Consider the following 18,958-nt stretch of genomic DNA (forward strand, 5'->3'; position numbering starts at 1 on the left):
AATATCTTTGTAAATTACAAGAAAAAGGCAATCCTATCAATAGCCAGTAACTTAATCTCCAGAAACCTATAGCTCCAACATCATCCTCCCCTCCATGGTGTTGCGGGGGAACAGAGACAAGAAGGAAATGTGGATCCAGGAACTGTCTTAATGTTAATGCTTTGCTGAGGGAAGGGCAGCCTTGGCTTGACAATAGCTAGGCTTCCAGGAATCTGTGAGTCTTCTTTAGCATACGAAAATCTCTTTAGGAAACTTCCTCTTGACTTTACCTCCCCAACTCCATAGTGTATAATCAGTCACTCTTCACAACTCCGGTGCAGCTTTTTCTGCCCCCTGTCCCCTCCATGCTTTAATAAAATCACCTTTTTACACCAAAGACGTCTCAAAAATTCTTTCTTGGCCATCAGCTCCAGACCCCCACCACTCCAAAACCCCATCAGAAATCATTAGACATTATGCAACCCGAAGAACAGGGAGAAAAAGAAATGAAGAAAAATGAGGAGAATTACATCAACATATGTAAAATGGGATTACTAAGAGGAGAAGACAGAAAATAGCAGAAGAAATATTGATAAAAGATTCCTCAAGTTTAAGGCCACTTGGGTGGCTCAGTTGGTTGAGTGTCCAACTCTTGATTTGCTCAGGTCACAATCTCAGTTCGTGAGTTCGAGCCCCATGTCAGGCTGTGTGCTGACAGTACAGAACCTGCTTGGGATTCTATCTCTTCCTCTCTCTCTCTGACCCTCTCCTGCGTGCATGCGCACAAGTGATTTCTCTCTCAAAATAAATAAATTTTAGAAAGTCCTCACACTTACTGAAAACTTTAATCCCATCCAAGAGCTCAGTGAACTCCAATCATCTGTTCCGAGTGGGGGTTGCATGAGTACAAAACAAAGCCACTGCTCTCTAGCAGCTGGTAGAAGGGAGTGTAGCCAAGGCAAACTGTAGTTAATATCTTTAGTAGAAATACTAAGTAATCAACTCTCAATTTTTGTGTTACATAATAAAAAATGTATTTAGTTCATATCAGCAAGAATTCCCCATTAATGAGAATCCTAAGGTCCTGTAAGACTCTAAAGTGCCTTTATAATCAAAGAAATAGTAAAAATAATTAATGTTGATTTAATATTAAGTTATGTGTGTATATATTTTTAAGTTTAGTTTGAGAGAGAGAGAGCAGGGGAGGGGCAGAGAAAGGTGGAGAGAGAGAGAATCCCAAGCAGGCTCTCCACTATCAATGGAGAGCCAATGCAGGGCTTGAACTCACAAACCCAACCTTGAGATCATGACCTGAGCCAAAGTCAGACGCTCAACTGACTGAGCCACCTAGGCGCCCCTAAACAGGACAGTTTTAATACTAACCCTCCTAGCCCTCCGGGATAGTGTGTGCTTGATGCTTAGACAATTAAGATTTGAAGGGTCTTGAAGGCTCTCTTCCCGAAATTTGCTTCTCTGAAGACTTATTACTTGTAGTTAAGCCCCTCCTCCAGACATGAATGGAAGCAGGATACTATTTAAAGCTAATCAGGCTTTTTCATGAATTTGAAAGAGCTAATACAAACTTCCTAAGGCAAAGCTGAGAGTCTGGAAGGACACAAGATACTTGACAGTCACTAAGATTGGAAAAGGGTACAGCTGGGATAGTGCCTGGGGGGTATGAGACTTAACTTTGGCTACTTTTAGATTTTATTTATACACTTAAGAGGATTTAGAAGAGCAAATTACTTTTCCTTTTTGATCAAGAATTCATACTTGTTAAACTCATTAATCTCTCTGCTTTAGTCCACAAGTTTTGGGGATGGTTACAATTTGAGATCGTGACAGCAACACCAGTAAAGGAAATATAGTGTTCTGTAGTGCGCCATATACATTGAAACTATATTGTAATTACAGAACATAGATGAGTTCTGAAACTTTTTGGTTGAGAGGAAAACAGTGGTAGAGATGAGTATTTATAGAAAGAACTAAGTGCTGAAATTCTAATGAGTTAAATCATCCACCTTCTCTTGTGGACCATAAAATTGAAAAGGAAAAGACACCCAATTATGGAGACCTGTACTTTTTAAAAATAGGTCTATAAATCAAGGAGCTTCTAGAATGACCTTGTGGGAAGGAGGTGACAAGATTCCATTTACCACATTGCCTTAATAAAGTGCTGTGACATTAGCAGCTTCTCTCCTTTGAGTTAATCTCATGACCTTGACTTCTGGAATACAAATGTATGGTCAAAAAAAGAAATGCACATTATTTTTCATTAATTCCTAAAGTCTACTGGAAACATATTTTTCTCATTAAAACCATACTGTTAGTTAAAAGGTAAGTTTGATTTAGTTTGTTTTAAATTTTCTTTTGGCTGAAAAAACATGGAGGAGGGACACCCATCAGATTCCTAGTGGGAGGAAAGGTTGGGAACATTAATTACTTGAGATCATCCTTGAAGGAAACATAGAAAACAAGCAGTCATTAGGGAAGACTGGGGAGAAGTCAAAACATAAGAAGCAGAATGCACAGAGCCCAGAGATAAGAGTGAGCATGCTATGTGCTGGGACCTGCCAATATGTCAGCTTTGTTGGAGGATAGGGTATGAGGAGGAACATATAGAAAGCTTTATAAGAGATCAGACTGGAGAAGTCAGGCAGAAGCTTCTGCGTGATCTAGCAAGAATTGATAGTGGTCACAAGTAAAGTAGAGCCCATAGGAATGAAGAAAAGTGGAGGAATTCTAGAAGTACTAACCTGTGGTAAAGACAACAGAACACAGTATTTTCTGTGGATATAGATGAAAAGATCAGACTCAAGCATTTATGTTCTGGTGTCTGATTTAAGCAATTTCCTGAGGTGGTGCCACAGACAGTGGAGTGCCTTTGGCAAGTGTGGTCTAGGTGGATGATGAGTGGAGGCAGAGGCCAGAATTGCTGACAGTTCTATAAATTTCAGTTTCATCGTTATAAAGCACAGATTTTGTGAATTCTTTTCCCTTTCCTGGTCTTTTATGTACAGACTGGAAATCTTATCTCCAAGTTTTAATTGAAAACATTGATAAGAGAACATCAGAAACACTTTTGCTACTAGAAAGGCACCTCTCCCAGTGGATCAGGGAATATGCACAATGGAGGCCTTGCCCAATTTAGGCCAAAACACGGGTCTTTACCCAAACTATCAAGATCATCAAGGATAAAATAGCGGGAGACATTCTTCTGTTATCCAGAGGATCATTTCCTTAAATCCTCCTTTTGTTTTGTGCATGTCCTCAAAATGAAGCTTAAATAATCTTCCTGGGAAAAAATGGATGTTTAAAATCAATCTCCTTTAACTCTAAATAAATAGAACTTGTGTTCCGTAGTGGCTGTAGTTAGAACATGTTTTAGATCTTCAGTCACGTCCAGGAACATCTAAGAATACTGACTAGGATCCAGAAACTTTATATATATATATATATATATATATATATATATATATATATATATATATACATATACATATATATATACACACACATATACACATATATACACATATATACGTATATATGTGTATATATGTATATCTTTGATGGTAAGTTAATTTGATCTTCATAAGAGCTGCCTTGGCTGTTGTCAGAGTATAGGTTAAATTATCTGAAGCTTGAGAGGAAACAGATCATCTTGGGAAATCACTTTGGATGACAAGGGAACTATAACTTTAGCATTCAAGCCACATCAATCATGGGGGTGGAGAACTACTAAAGCACCACATGAAAATCATTGCGTAGTTTCCAAGGGCAGGGAGGAATCTATAGCAAGCATTATAATGTGGAGTTTTAGGGGTGTGGCCTTTGCTTTTAAAACATTTCAGTAGTTTTAAAAAGATACATTTCCTTACATGCTGCACTGATTTTTTTTTTTTAATACTCTCTAAGAATAGTACCACTGGGAAAACAAAAGATCTGGGTTGTCTTTGATCGCTAGAGGATCCCTACACTGTTTGAATCAGAGACATGTATGCTATTTTTTTATCCTACAATTATCATCCACTAGCTTATTTTATATAAGTGGAATTCCACGACTAGAGAATTTCTTCCCAGAAGGGTTCACAATTTGAGTTATTTACAAATCATCTGGTAATATGGGGTGCCTGGGTGGCTCAGTTGGTTAAGCGTCCGACTTCTGCTCAAGTCATGATCTCACGGTTCATGGGTTCAAGCCCTGCATCGGGCTCTGTGCTGACAGCTACCTCAGAGCCTGGAGCCTGTCTTCGGATTCTGTGTCTCCCTCTACCTCTCTGTCACTCCCGTGCTCGCTCTCTCTCTCTCTCTCTCAAAAATAACTAAAACATTAAAAAAACATTTTTTTTTAATCATCTGGTAATATCCTTCACTGTTAATGGCAGCAGGGAACAAAGTAAAGGAGGCTAAAGACAGGAGAGGGAGAGGAGGTGAAACCGGGTATCTCAAGAACCACAGGATATCCTGATGCGTCATGAAGAAAGAATGAAAGTAGAGGCGATAGGGGTCGAAAAGTAGAATGGAAGAACACATTGAAAAAAGAAGTTGGCCAACTTCAGTTTTCATGGAGCTGGGTTTGGAGTCAACAAGTACTAAAAAGACGACGAGGGAGTTGAGTGATGCCTGTGTATAGGATCAATACTGATTTTCCAGTGCATTCATGCACTTCCAATACATACATACACATACATGTATTTCTTTATTTATTAAAAACATGACAGCTTTTTCATATGTCAGCAATAAAGAATTTATGGAGATGGGCAGTGCTGAAAGAACCATCCTTTTTGTCTGTGGTGGGCCATGTATTTGCCTGCTGCAGTTATACTATTATGTGGGTCCTTGACCACAGGATTGAGCAGTACTGCCTTTGTGTGCTCTGAGAGCTTGAGATAACCACATCTGCTATGTGGAGCTGTTACTGGTGGGCAGAAGGTGGGGCAATGTCAGTGAAGGTAATGCAAAAAGAAAGCCACAGGGGCACCATAACATCAGGTTATGGTCTATTTTATACAAAGCTGTATAACACATTCATTTAATAAATATTTATTGTACTGGGCATTATATTGGGTAAAACATACGGAGAAAGACCAGGCATGGTCTTGAATTTGCAAAGCTTAAAATACTAATAACAATCAAGTAACCTTATAAGTGGTATTTAATTGCAAGTCAGGTAAGTAATATGAGAAAAAGAACATGGTTCATAGGAGAATATGACTTTGATACCTAGTCCAGGTATGTGGACTGGTGGGTGGGGAAGATGGTCAGGGAAGCTTCCGTGAGAAAGGAAGAATTGAGCTGAAATCTGGTGGTTGTGTAATGATAGTTCTCTAGATGAATAGGAAGACTAAAAGCCCTATATGTGGAGACAGAATGAGGGAATGAGGGCGACTCAGGAAGTGGGAGCAAAACAGCAGGAGTTAAAAAAATGTGCATTCCAAGAAATGAGAAAGGATCATTGTAGCAGTTGTATAAAGAGGGGAGAAGGAGAACGGCTCAAGATGAAGGAATAGGCGGGGACCAAACCGCAGAGAGCATTAGGTCAAGTTCCAGAATATTTTCTTTGTCTTAAGAGGAATGAAATGCTGATTAAATATTTGAAGCAGTTCTGCTTTTGCAAAAATTATGTTGGCTGAAGTGTATAGAATGGATCGGAGAGGAATGAAAGTGGCAGGGAGGAACCAGTTAAGAATCCGTTGCAGGAAACCCAACAGAGATGATAGTAATCTGAATTAGGACAGTAGTGACACAGAGAGAAATAGGAATAAATTTAATAGGTATTTAGGTGGTAGATGGCAGGGTACTTGATGATAGATTTCATATTAAGACTTAACAAAAGTAAGGCTTGTGTCAGTAACGCTTGTGTAATAGGATGGTTGAAATGGAATTCTTGGGAAGGGGATCTGGTGTGAAGAGGAGTGTATTTTGGTTTTAGTTATAATGAGTTTGGGCGACCTTGAAATAGCTAAGAGAGAATGCTAAGTGGCAGGAAACTATTTTGACTTGCAGTTCAATCATTGTGTTTTGGATGGCTGGAGCTACTTAACACCTCTTGTTCGGTTAGTAAGAAGAAAATGGTATGCTGAAGTTAGAGTTCCCCTGAGTCCGATCAAGTTTGCCTTCTGATCATGCAGAGTCTTCACTTAGTGCATCTATTGAATTCTATTTTGCTAGTCCCCCACTTTAACATCTGTAAGCCTAAACTTTATTATGTACCACATATAATAAGGATTATAAACTATTTCGTTTTTAATGTACTCTAAAAGCAGCATTTAAAATTGAATTCCAAAAGTAATTTATGATTGGCTTGCCAGCGTGGCTTAGGTAGTTAAGCATCCGACCCTTGCTTTCAGCTCAGGTCATGATCTCATGGTTCATGAGATCAAGCCCTGTGTCAGGCTCTGTGCTGATAGCACGGATTTTCTCTCTCTCTTTCTGTCTCTCTCTGCCCGTCCCCCACTCAAATATGTGTGTGTACACTCTCTCTAAATAAATAAATATTTAAAAAATTTATGGTGTTTCTGACTGAAAAGAAAACAACCATCCTCCACTGAGATTCATAGAAAAAATGGCCAAGTATTTTGACCATTCATTCAACAAAATATTTGGTGGACCTCTACTATGGGCAAGACCCTCTCCTAGGTCCTGGAAATGTAAAAAAAAAAAAAAAAAAAAAAGCAAAACAAAAAAACAGAAAAAAAAAAAACCTACCACCACAAAGCTTACAATTTAATGAGCTAAATGTGTTTGTGGATAAAACAATATATGCAATAAGTGATGTGAATAAATTCAATATGTAGTATATAGATAATGACAAATATTGAAAAAAATCAAGTAGGGATGGGAATTGGGAAATGTATGTGTTGAAAATGTTTAAATTTTGAACACGATGGCCAGCAAAGACCTCACTGAGCAGCTAATGTTTGAGAGAAGATCATAAAAAAAATGAGGGAGTGAACTTTGTGGATGAGCATTCCAGACATATAGAAAATGAACACCAAAATGGCAGGCATAAATTCTGCTTTATTAATAAGTACATTTGGTCCATTTGAATTCTTCAGTTCAAGGGCAGGTATTGGAAAAATGGATATAAAAACAGCAGCCAGCTGTATGCTATCTACAAAGAGATAGCATTATTCAAATAGGCAAAACATGGCAACAAATTTCAATCCGTTGATGACTGGATAAGCCAAAGGTGGCATATCCATGCAAAGTAATATTATTCAGCCATGAAATGTGCTAAAGTACTAATACATACTACAGCATGGATGAATCTTAGAAACACTATGCTAACTGCAAGAAGCCAGACTGCAAGAAGCTGCATATTATATGTGAAATACTGTGAAGAGGCAAATTCCTAGAAAGAGAATGTAGATGAGGGGTTGGCCAGAGCCAAGTGGAAAAGCAATGGGGAGTGATTTCTTATGATATGGGGATGCTTTTTGAGGTGATGAAATTGTTCTAGAAATAGTAGTAATGATTGTACAACCTTTTGAATATACTAAAACCACTAAATCATACACTTTAACATAACATAATAAATGGTATGGTATGCATATCATGTCTCAAAATAAAAACCACCGCAGCTTAAGAAGAAAAATGACACAACAGATTTTAAGAAGGAGAAAATAGAAATTCTTTCATTGAAGAGAATAAGATTTAAAACTAATGGATGATGAAAGGACTAGATTAGAGATCGCTGAAGAGGGAATTTGCTCATTGGAAAATAGTTCAGAAAAAAAAATCCAGCCTGAACAACAGAAATATGTTGGGGAAATGGCAAGATAGGATAAAAACATAAAAGACACAATAAAAAGGGGCACCTGAGTGGCTCAGCTGGTTAAGCGTCCAACTCTTGATCTCAGCTGGTGGTGAAGTTCAAGCCCCACATCAGGCTTAGCACTGATGGTGCAGAGGCTGCTTATAATTCTTTTTTTTTTTTTTCCAATGTTTTTATTTACTTTTTGGGACAGAGAGAGACAGAGCATGAACGGGGGAGGGGCAGAGAGAGAGGGAGACACAGAATCGGAAACAGGCTCCAGGCTCCGAGCCATCAGCCCAGAGCCTGATGCGGGGCTCGAACTCATGGACCGCGAGATCGTGACCTGGCTGAAGTCGGACGCTTAACCGACTGCGCCACCCAGGCGCCCCTGTAATTCTTTCTCTCCCTCTCTCTGACCCTTCCCCACTTGCTCTCTCTCTTTCTCTCTCTGTCAAAATAAATAAATAACTTTTTAAAAACTCTTAAAAAAAAGATACAGTAGAAGTTCTAGCACAAGTTTAACTAAAATCTCAGTAATAGAGAAGAGAGAGAAAAGAGGGGAAACAATATTTACAGAGGTTATGCCTTAGGATTTCCCATACCTAAAACCAATTTAAGCCACAGATTCATGAAGTCCAAACCAACTCCAAGCAAGGTTACAAAAGCACACCTACACTTAAAATAAAGGTGGTTGAAGATCAAAGATACAAAGAATAATATCAAAAGCAGCTGGGAAAAGTAGAGGATTACTATCCAAAGAGCAACTATTTGACTGCAGATTTCTTGAGAACAAGAAAAGCCAGAAGGTAAGGGAAAGGTATATTGAGAGAGCTCAAAGAAAATAATGGCCGGACCAGGATTATAGCCCCATGTAAATTTTATTCCAAGAAATAAAGAAAATAAGACATTTTCAACTAAAGAAATCGCTATGAGAATGGTATTTTAAAATACTGAAGCATATTCTTCAGGGAGAAAGAGAATAATATCAGATGGAAAGTTGGAATAATATGAGAGAATAGGTAGGGTTAAGAAAAATTGGTGAAATGGAAGGTAGATTTGAAGAAATTACTCATATTGCAAAATGGTAAGATAAGGAGATGAAAAATACAAAAGAGTGGTTAAGTGACACAGAGTTGTGAATGAAAATTTCCAATGTATCTTTAATTGGAGCCTCCAAAGAAGAGAATCAAGCAGATAAGAAAAGGGTAATATTTGAAGGGATAGTTTGAAGAGATAATTTTATAGAACTAGTAGAAAATGAAGATTCAGGACCACAACAGAGAGAATAAAAAGATTACAAATAAGACTGAGAATCTTCAACGATATCAACAAATGAAGCACTAAGGTAGGGAATTATATCTTGAGGAATGCAAAAAGAATACAAGTACTGACATAAAATTGTATTCCAAGGTACATTTTTGTTCAAGAATTAAGTTGAAGTACAAACATTTTTCAGACAACCCAAACCTTATAGTGTATTACCAATAGATCTTATCTGAAGAAATATCTGAAGAGAAATGAATATCTGAGGCATAGGATGAAGTGCACAAGGAAACTGGTAAACTCGCAGGCAAATTTAAGGTAACAGTGATTATTTAAAATAATAATAGCAATGCCTAGTTTTTGTGGTTAAAAGAAACAACAAAAAGAACCAAAATAATAACATGTAAGGCAGAAAAGGGTTGGTGATTGCAATTAATATGGTCAAGAAGTCCCTGATTGTTTAGGAATAAGAGAGAGAGAGATTAGGAGCGCTTGGATGGCTCAGTCGGTTGAACATCCGACTTCAGTTCAGGTCATGATCTCACGGTTCCTGGGATGGAGCCACGAGTTGGGCTCTGTGCGGACAGCTCGGAACCTGGAGCCTGCTTCTGATCCTGTGTCGCCCTCTCGCTCCCCCACTCACACTCTGTCTCTCTCTCTCTCTCTTAAAAATAAACATTTAAAAAAAATTTTTAAAGAGAGAGAGATATTAAGTAGTATTTGATTTTAAGTAAAGTTTGCTTGTTAAAATTTTAAGTCAATAGAAAAGTAGAACTGGGATGTGCCTAACTTCCAAAGCTGTGGGGAAATCAAAGTGAACAGAAAAACAGTATGACTACAAATCATAATGCACATCAAGTAATAATGCACAAGAAGCTACAAATAAATCCAGTAATGTCTTCCTCTTTTATACTTAAAATCTGATGTCCATTTTCATTCTCTTACAACACATAGTTGAGTAACAGTTTAAATCATACAATTAGCTGTATTTGCTTTTTGAATTTTGTGATGTCAATTTTTTATAAAGCTCTTTATAAACATAAAAGCTCTTTATAAACAAATTAAATTCAAGCAATTTCCCATTGTTTGTATTAGCAGAAATTCTCTCTCTCTCTCTTTGTTTTTGACTAAACACATTTTCTTATTTTAATGAGTCATAACTAAAAACATTTGATTAATCAGGGTCTTAGATTAACATTACATTTGTAAAGAGAGATGTGCGAGTAAAACATATTTACAGAAAAATAGCAATTGGTCCAAAAATATATTGAGCACCACTCAGCTTATCCACCCTTCAACCCAGTGTTGGGCTTTGCACTGAGTGTGGATCCTGCTTGGGATTCTCTCTCTCCTTCCCTCTCCGCCCCTCCCTAAAATACATACATACATATGTACATACATATGTATGTATATAAATAAATAAGTAAATAAATTTTTAAATTTTTTTTCAACGTTTTTTATTTATTTTTGGGACAGAGAGAGACAGAGCATGAACGGTGGAGGGGCAGAGAGAGAGGGAGACACAGAATCGGAAACAGGCTCCAGGCTCCCAGCCATCAGCCCAGAGCCTGACGCGGGGCTCGAACTCACGGACCGCGAGATCGTGACCTGGCTGAAGTCGGACGCTTAACCGACTGCGCCACCCAGGCGCCCCAGTAAATAAATTTTTAAAAGTTAGTTCAAAACTGAAAAAAGAGAAAATATGGTATTTGACACATAATTACTTAGGAGAAGAAAACTGGGCAGGCAGTTACCTGCAATGCAAAGCAATTTGATGTACTCCAATAGATTTATGAGTAAAATTCTTCAGGAAGAGAAAAGGGGATGAGATTAATTGTGGTTCACACGATGTGGGAGTAGACAGTATTTGAACCAGATTTTGAAAAATGGGGAAAGTTGTCACAAGTTGCTTTCGAAAGGAAGAATTCAGGATGTCAAAAAAGAGCATTACCAATGTCCTAGACATTTGAGAGAAGGAGAGAAGCATATTCAGGGAATAGAAAGCAGTGTTCATAGGAAAATGAAGAAATGTCAGACTGGAAAAAGTAGTGGGAAGAAATGGATTTTTCGGCATCATGAAGAAAGAAAAATAATCTGATAATGATAGCATGAGGCTATCATGTGAGTGAAGTGAAGAAATGACTGGAAGTAATAATTCAGATTAGGAATAAGTAAAGTAACCACATCATTTATCATCAAAAATGGGACATTTTTGAGAGCAAACATGGGCCCTAAAATCATTAAGATGTTATAACTTTTAGAAATACTTATAGGTAAGCAGATAGGTTGTATTTTTTGATGGACCTATAAAACCATTCTATTTAAAACTGATTTTCAAAAATAGGATATACCCATATACACTAAAGCAAAAACATTGATGAACTGAAATTTTACAATAAGCATAATAATTGTTTTTTGTATAAGGTCACATATCAGTTTCACAGCAGTTGCTACTTTTAATACTTTGTCATTGATATTTTCTGGAGAATATACTTTCAATAAAATCTTATTATTATAAATTTTTCATTAAATTGTCATCTTCTAGAAAGTCGCATTTTCTGGTCGCGAATTTGAAATGGACTCGTCTGTAGATTCTGATAATTTTACTTGATAAAGTGCTCTCCTTCCAGGTGCTGACATGCTTAACAAACTCTGAGCAAGTCTTGCTAAATGGAAGATTTCCTCAATCTTAAATTTTTTATTAAACTTTGAAAATACTTTTGGCCTAATATTTTAGGTATTTTTTTAACCTCCTTTCAAGGAACCATCTTTGACAAATATTCCTCTAAGACAGATTGTCTCTGTGTATTCTTTTTAATGTTTTGCCAAGCTTAAATGTTAGAAAACCGTAAGCCTTCTCCATTTGATTTCAGTATGGAAAAGAAACTTACTACAAACAGAAGCTCCTCCATTAGAGACTATTTCTGCAAACTGAGACATTTCATGTTTCAAGGATAAAGCAACAGACTTACATCGTGTACATCCACTGAGTGCCCATATCAGTTTGTTCAGTTCTCTAGCTTTTGTAAGGATGATTTTCATTGTCTTCCATTTCGCAAGCAATGCTTTCAGTCAATTCAAAATGTAAACGCTTCAAAGATTTCCGATGCTTGGTTTGTGGAACACTTTGATTAAAAGTTTCCTATTACTTTATATAAAATTATTCTCAAATTTAAAGAGCTCTTGTACCGAAATTTTCAATGTCATCATGGAACACGTATGTTGATCTGCAAATGGTTCTTCAAAGGCTTAAATATATCTAACCACGAATTAATTTTCAATTAATGAAGTGTCTACAAGTGTGCTGGAGTGATTTTTAAAATATTAAATATTGCTTCATCACAAACAATGCAAACCAGTCACCCCAAGTATGTATATATAATAATATTTGTAAATCGTAAATGTGGACGGTTAACATACTCTATTTCAATTGGTAGATTCTTGAAACTTGTTTGAACTCAATTATAAATTATATGTTCATCACCATCAATTCCAAGTGGATTATTCTCTCAACTACTTTGTAAGACTGTTGTTGTTATCATAAAACTTGCTGATTCTAAGTTCGTCTTTGTATTTTTACTCCTAACTGAATCATGCTGCCTTCAGTGTTGAACTTTCAAACAACTTTCATGCTCTCAGCTGTTTCACTTTTGCAAAATGAACTGAACACTTCTTTCTCTCTGGCTCCAATAATTGGATGAAAAATATTTGAATGACTTTTGATATGAATTTATTTATTTTTAATTTTTTTTCAATGTTTTTAATTTATTTTGGGGACAGAGAGAGACAGAACATGAACGGGGGAGGGGCAGAGAGAGAGGGAGACACAGAATCGGAAACAGGCTCCAGGCTCCGAGCCATCAGCCCGGAGCCCGACGCGGGGCTCGAACTCACGGACCGCGAGATCGTGACCTAGCTGAAGTTGGACGCTTAACCGACTGTGCCACCCAGGCGCCCCTGATATGAATTTAAATGATGTTCTATTTGAAGCACTTGAGGATATTGATGAACAAACAGCTTTAGTTCACTGTTTGCAAAGGTCTTTTTTCTTCCTCTTTGCTAGTAGTGGATGCATTGACAACTACTGCTTCAAGACATCTTGAAATTGAAAATGAACGCGTTTAATCTAGAAAAACAGACTTTCGATATAATTGGAAGTCAGGCTTCACAGGTTCGTGTGTAAACACGTTTTCTGCAGTTACACATACTAAATCGTTTTCTTCAGGCACAGCTTTCTTAAGATAATTAATTTTTGAGGCAAATGCCTATCCTTCTTTAGCAGATTTGTGCCTTATGGATTTTATGGGTTAGTGATACAGTACAGATATCATGGTGGATGGGCACTGATGAACATTTTGTGCAGGTTTCTTTTGTCATCTGCTTTCTTGAGAACTGAAAATTCAATATTTCCTTTTTCTTAAATGTGCACTTCTAATTTTGGCTCATTGCTTCTGAACATTTCTTGCAAATTTTAAGATTTGAGAAACAAGGAATAAATATTATCGATTTACATAATACAAAGATGACATTACCACTACATCAAGGATACAGACAACTTTCTATTCACTCTGTAGAAGACACCTGCAGCCCTCTTCCATATACATTAGTCACATACACCTAACTTAAAATTTCCCATGTTCCTCCCTGAGGCCCCTCAGCCCTATCTACTATAAACAGTTTAATGCGGGACTGGTGGCCTGGCAGATGTGTCTCTCTTGTAGAACAAGACAGGACCGAGGCACGACTGTCTGGCCAGCCATAGCCGCAAATAGAATGGTTCTCCCTTCACCACTGCCTGAGACCAGAAGGAGATGGTTGTCTTTTGCAGCTAATGATTCAGGAGCATAACATCATCTGGCAAGCACCCTACATTGCCAACCTCCAAGGGGAAATGTTAGTCTGTTTCTGTCTGGGGGCTTCAGAAGAGAAAAGGTTTCATTGGTTGTCTCAGTTTTGAAGTAGGTTTCAGGTTGCAACTATTCATTTCACATAATTCTCACTCTCTGGATCAGAACATGACAGAAACTACCAAGCCCATATTGGCTTATTTAAACACAATTCTTGGGGCACCTGGGTGGCGCAGTCGGTTAAGCGTCCGACTTCAGCCAGGTCACGATCTTGCGGTCCGTGAGTTCGAGCCCCGCGTCAGGCTCTGGGCTGATGGCTCGGAGCCTGGAGCCTGTTTCCGATTCTGTGTCTCCCTCTCTCTCTGCCCCTCCCCCGTTCATGCTCTGTCTCTCTCTGTCCCAAAAATAAATAAACGTTGAAAAAAAATTAAAAAAAAATAAACACAATTCTTGATAATCCTTTGTGAAAATTGAAAATCCAGAGCAAATATAAATCATGACAGGGTGCTTGGACCACTGGCAGACATTGGGACTGTCCTGGGCAAACCACCCTGTAGAATGTTCTGGTTATTGATTGCTGTGCATGAAACTACCTCAAACAGTAGTGGCTTAAATCAATCCTTTTATTATATCTCCTGATTTTGTGATTCGGAAAATCAGGCAGTTAAACTGGGTTATTGTTCTGCTCCATGTGGCATCAACTGGGGTCACTTGGCGGTGTTCAGCTGGCCACTGGTCTGGTTTGGAGGGTCTCAGACGGATTCATCCACACGCCTGTTGCCTTGACAGAGACGGCTGGGAGAATGCAGTGTCACTCCTGTTCCCTCAGAATTGTAATCTCAGAACGGGTGTTCTGTCCCTCCGGGTAGTCACACTTCTTACACTGTGGCACAGAGCTCCTAGAAACGAAGATGGAACTTGTCTGTCCTCTCTAGGCCAGATGTGGAACCAGAATAATATATTTACAGAATGCTCTGTTGGTCACGGCAGTCAAAGGCTAGCCTGGATTCAAAAGGAAGGCACATCCGGCACAGTTTCCAAGAAGGAAGTATAATCGAGGAACTCGTGGCCATCTTTAACAAGCCACATACAGTCGCAGTTAGCTCCGGCTAACCTGAGAATGTATGTCCATAGCTGTTCGTTCACTTGCCGTTATCCAAAAATCAACTGTTCATTCTTACTCAAAGCTGTCAGCACTCATGTATATAGTTGGTTTCATCGCAGTGTTAACCTCTTGCCTATCAATCAATTAGACATGTAACTATTAGCACTATCTGGGTACAAGACCCTGGCACCGTGCTGATGGCTATGGAGTGAAAATATGAACCCAAAACTCCAACCCTTAAAGAGCCAGGAATCTACCGAGAAAATACTTGTGCTCAGAACAGCACCTAAAGGAAAGGGATGTGTTTTCTTAGCGAAGGTGAGCCACCCAGTACCCATTCAAAGAATATGTGCAGGCATGCCTAAGACCACAGGAGTACTGACTATTAAAATAATTTAATATTGATTACATAAGTATCAAGTTCATTTAATATTTGATTTCCCTCCTGTTAATATTCCAAGGCATTCAGCTATCATAATATTATTTAGTAATTGACCACACAATGTTATGACTAGTTAATGTTTTTATTGAAAAGCTTTTCATGTATCCTTAAGGTTAAGGCCTTTTATAACTTTAGAGGGAGGAAGATGTGATCTGTAAAATGTAGCATCATTACAGGTGGACTTACAGATCTGAAAGAACATACGTATTGTCATCTTAAGAGAGAGTCACTTGTATGCCAAATGCATGAGGTCCTAGAATCTTCTGACACAAGCCCAAAAGGCACACCAACACAGAGCAAATTTCAAGTGTGTCCACTATCACTCTGGCTTATGATTATCCCTGTAAGTAAAAAATGAAAAGCCACGGTGATCTGTGGTGGAAATAGCCAGTGTTATCTGCACTGAGAAACAATTCTAATTCTGTGTAGTTATTGGCTCCAGAGAAGGAGATGCACTGTCTCCAAATAAAGCATTAGTTTTAAATATGTAAGGAATTATGAGATTTTTTTTTCCTTAAGAAATGCAGCAAAAATAGGAGGGTAGTGTAGGGTGGAACTAAAAGGAAAAAGAAGGGAGACTTCACCAAATGAATTACACCTCAGTAGAGTGAAGGCTGAAAGTCAGGATCTCCTATGTTAGCTGAAGGCAAACTTGCAGTCCTTTCTGTAATTTCTAATAATAATACCACCACCAGGAATCCCGTCCTGATAAATTCTTAGAGGTCATTCGTGTTCATTAACCTGAACAATGCTAAGTGATTGTGTTATAATGTGGTTCTCACTCCACACTTTTGTTCGTGTTTATCTTCAACTTGGCTCAAAGTAGATTATGGCAGAAACATCAATTGACAGAGATTGCAGAAATAGCTCACTGTTTTGTTTTTGTTTTTATTTTTGTTTCCCCCTTTTTGAATGTTGAAATATTCCTAGGCAGAGCCACACAGTTGATCTCCCTTCTCTTCTTGGAATGCGTAGAAACAGATAATTTATGTGCTTGTCAGTTGCTACAAATAGGGTTTGTATTACAAATCCATTCCCTTTTTTGGATGTATTTGGTCTTCTAGGTTGGTAGCTATTGTTAGCAGTATTAGGAGATAGGAAAGGTTTTGCTTTATTTAAAAATTTTTGTTTGGGACGCCTGGATGGCTCAGTCCGTTAAGCATCTGACTCTTGATCTTGGCTTGGGTCATGGTCTCGTGGTTTGTAAGTTCAAGCCTCATGTTGGGCTCTGTACTGGCAGTGCAGAGCCTGCTTGGGATTCTCTCTCTCCCTCTCTCCCTGCTCCCCCCCCCCCCAATAAATAAATAAGCATTAAAAAAAAACCTACTTAAAATTTTTTTTGTTATAAAAAATAATACTTTTCTTTCATAGGAAAAGCATCAGTAAAGAGAACAACAAATGTTATCTATACTCTAGAGATAATTCAGGATACGTTCTATGCCTTTTGTCCAGTGTTTTAAAAACCTGCCAGTATGTGTAAGATTATATTGTATACTGTGAATAACCTTATATACTGTCCATAAATAGATAGAAAGGGGTTAGAGGTCAGCATTAAACACCTTTAACATCAGACCCTGTGGCGATCAGAAGATTGTGTAAGCCTGATATGTCTGCATCGAGATGGGGTGGACATTGAAAGACGTCTTAGGCTGGGTTCACTAGAAAAGCACTCAGAAATGAAATGATGTGTGCAGGAGTTTAATTAGGGAGAGGCAGAGCTGGTCGCTCCTTCCCTTTCATGTCTGAGGAACTGAAGAAAAGAGAATGGGGCAGGGAAGTTGCAAGAGAGGTCTCAGTCCCTCCAGTGGAGGGAGTTTCGAACCTGGGCGATCCTTCAGAGGTGTCCCACAAGCGGGTCAGACTTCCAGCAGCAATAATGTGTCTTTTATTTTGGAGGGTATGTCTGGGCATGCCCCATCCTGTTGCACTCCTGGAATCTCCGTGATGTGGCGTTCCCCTGAAAGTTTGTGGGCTTTACTTCTCACCATATAGAGAGAGCATGGTTAGCCTCTTCCAACATACATGATACTTCCTGAAACTGATTTTTAAAAATTAATGTGTAGGACATTAGCTGTCTTTTTTTTTTTTTTTTTTTTTTTAAGTTCCTGTAAGGATTCACTCAGCATTTCTGCTTCTTTCTCGTGGGCTAGGACTTAGTCAGAGAGCCATTTCTGGAAGACTGGGAAACGCACTTTTCATTCTGGGCAGCCAAGTGTGCAGGTGAAAATAATCAAGGTTTCTCTTACTGGCCATGAAAACGTGGAGGGTGGACACAGGAAGACCGCTAGGTGCTCCTGCCATGAACATTGATTCTGTTTAAATCTGGAATCAAGGTTCAAGAGGCGTGGGAGTCACTGCTACAGAATCAAATGTAAACGCCATATGTCTTTGACAATATAAAAATAATACCTGGTAAGGGAGGTGAGATAGGTCTGTGAGGCCCAGCAGGCAGTGATCCTTTGTAAGGCAATAAGGATCAATGTGGGATCAGGCAGGAGCAGGGCTGCAGGACAAACAGCCAGAGATGGAATTGTAGGGCAGACCTGTGACTCAATTGCATTTGAGTGATGCCTCCAACACTTTTGCTCTCAAGGCATATGGGGTCACAATAACATACCACTGGTGATGGCCTATGATTTTTAACTCTCCAAGAGACAGGGAATTCGTTTTCAAGGCACAGTAAATCATGGCCTTAGGCAGCTCCCTCCTTCCCCCACCCCCAGGAATCCTAGTCCTCCAAGCACAATGCTCATAAATACCCAGGCAACCGGTCTGTTCAAATCACTTAATGGCTAACAAACACAAAAGTCAGGGACACAGGGAATAAAAATTACCCTGTGTATGATGGTATCTAGTATTTGCAGAAAGCAATTTGTCACGGATTGAAAAACAAGATCTGCTTAAAGTGTAGAGAAAGGGATAATTTGGGGAGTACAGAATAATGAAATTTACCTTAAAATCATGTATCTGTGCATTGGGGAGAAATTTTAAGTACGGCGAAGTAATTTTACAGTGCAATTAACATTCTTTTAGGCAAGCTAATAAAGTCTCAGTTTTTGTAAATTTCACTTTTTTTTCCAGCTCTTTAATCGAATGTTAACTTAGTTGAAAGGTATTTCGCCTTCAAGATCAGTTATAAAGCATACTTTTTCTCTTCTAATTACGCATTTGATCAATTAAGACAAACAATAGTAACGTAAAGGTAGCCATTAATGCCGTAACTTAATAACAGTTTTCTGTTGTGCCACAAGATGGCAGCACTTGCAAGGGCGCCTTTTTTTTTTTTTTTTTTTTTTTTTAATGAGTAATATTGTATCATTGTGTAGTAAATGTATCCTTTGGTTGGAGGTCTGTAAAGGATGATTCAAAGGCTAATTCCTACCTTCTGGAATATAACCAGTTTGCATTATTACTTATTTTATTGTTTTTCATGTTTTTCAGCTTGAGAGCGATGTCTGTTTTCACCCCATACTATCAGATCTAAATTTGTTGTTTTGTAAATTAAGCAACCTGGTGAAAAATCCATTTACTGCTAGGCCAGGGGAAGAACACATTTCTTC

This window comes from Felis catus, chromosome A1 (assembly GCF_018350175.1).
Source record: "Felis catus isolate Fca126 chromosome A1, F.catus_Fca126_mat1.0, whole genome shotgun sequence".
NCBI classification, from domain to species: domain Eukaryota; kingdom Metazoa; phylum Chordata; class Mammalia; order Carnivora; family Felidae; genus Felis; species Felis catus.